The sequence below is a fragment of the Propithecus coquereli genome, unplaced genomic scaffold (genome assembly GCF_000956105.1).
Source record: "Propithecus coquereli isolate 6110/MARCELLA unplaced genomic scaffold, Pcoq_1.0 Scaffold464, whole genome shotgun sequence".
Lineage (NCBI taxonomy): Eukaryota > Metazoa > Chordata > Mammalia > Primates > Indriidae > Propithecus > Propithecus coquereli.
Genome location: NW_012150441.1, coordinates 290,400 through 291,859, shown reverse-complemented (window position 1 = coordinate 291,859; position 1,460 = coordinate 290,400). Strand labels below are relative to the sequence as shown.

The window sequence follows — 1,460 nt, the reverse complement described above, 5'->3', positions numbered from 1 at the left end:
AAGCCTGACCATATGAAAACTGCTTAAATGATGCTCATTGTGTTCAAGAATATTGCTTTCCAAATTACTTAAACTTTCTATTTGTGACGGCAATACTTGGAAGGGCCTTTGCAGTTTAACACTATGATTATGCCCACCCTAAAATGTGTGTCCTGGCTGCTCTAACCTTTCATGAGAGCCAACAGATTCCAGTAATCAACAGAGGATATGAAACTCTTTAAACTGTTTTGTTAAACTGTATTAACCATCAGTTTCAGAGAGAGAAGTCAAAGGAGATGTAAAACAGATACTTAAAGAACAGGTCTTTGGGGAGTTTGCCCTTGCTTTCATATTACAGAAATCATCTTTGTTTCATCAGTGTTCACATTTCCTTATTTTTTTTTCAGAGTTCTAGTAGCTTTGTAGAGTATACACACTATATTCAAATGCTATATCACATGCATTACTGCTATAATTTCAATACCCCATGAATGAAATGGCCTTTCACACACATCATGTGTACAAATTTCCATCCCATTTGAAAGGTGACGGGCTATTCTAGAGCTACTTTTTATATCCTTGGCCACTGTTTAGAACTCAATTCCTTGACACTTTAAGGAGGAATATGTAGAAGTATGATAAGAGTGAGATAAGTTCTTTCTAGGGAATTCAAAATCAGTCTGGTCAAAAATACCTACAGCACAGTCATCAAAAGAAAACATACCATTCCTTTCAGCAGTTGTCGGAAGCCTTTTTTCCCTTTAAAATAAAATGCTTAGGAACTAATGAAGTATTTTTCATATTTATAATGGTTATAAAATGTGAATGCGATAAAACATGAAAGGAGAGTCTTATTAAAGTACTAAAAGAATCTACAATTTTATATTTACAATATTTGTAAAAGTCAATGCAAATTCACTGTTGTTAATTGTATATAATTCTACCTGGATTCTCACTTATTGAAAATATGCTATTTCAACCAGGTCTCTTATTTCATGTTTTACTTCTGATATTGAATTAAAAACTATAAACCAAAATCTCAGAAACAAAAGTACTAATTCAGAATAATTTTAAATTTCCTCATTAGTTTTGCGGTCAGGGAGTACTGACTTCAAAGTATTTGTTTTTAAATTTTAATCAGCTATCACTGGAGAGAGTGTGTGCATATGTATGTGTGTGTATTCAAGATCGGAAAGTGATCTCCTTATGTTTTTCTCAGAATCAGATGATACTCAACACTAAAAGGTCGAGTTCTCAACACAATTCACTGTAAAGTTAACTCTTAAGATGTATTCTTTTTAAGAGTCAAGTTGTAATTTAGGAATATTTTGAACTTAAAAATACAACAGTTACTTATTCTTCAAATTCATGTGTTTTATCTTATTTTGTTGAAACTTCCTGTCAAATGCCAAGAGAATTAGTGTTGAATAGCCATGATCTAATTATAAGAATGCAATTTAATTGCGTGCAAAATAATACAA

At 31.9% G+C, this 1,460-nt stretch overlaps 1 protein-coding gene across 1 annotated transcript in view; it reads right to left on the bottom strand.

Moving 5' to 3' along the window:
- The window catches only part of ST8SIA4 (ST8 alpha-N-acetyl-neuraminide alpha-2,8-sialyltransferase 4), a 141,912-nt gene that overhangs the window by 79,657 nt on the left and 60,795 nt on the right, over positions 1-1,460 (bottom strand). The gene's annotated exons all lie outside the window — the stretch shown is intronic.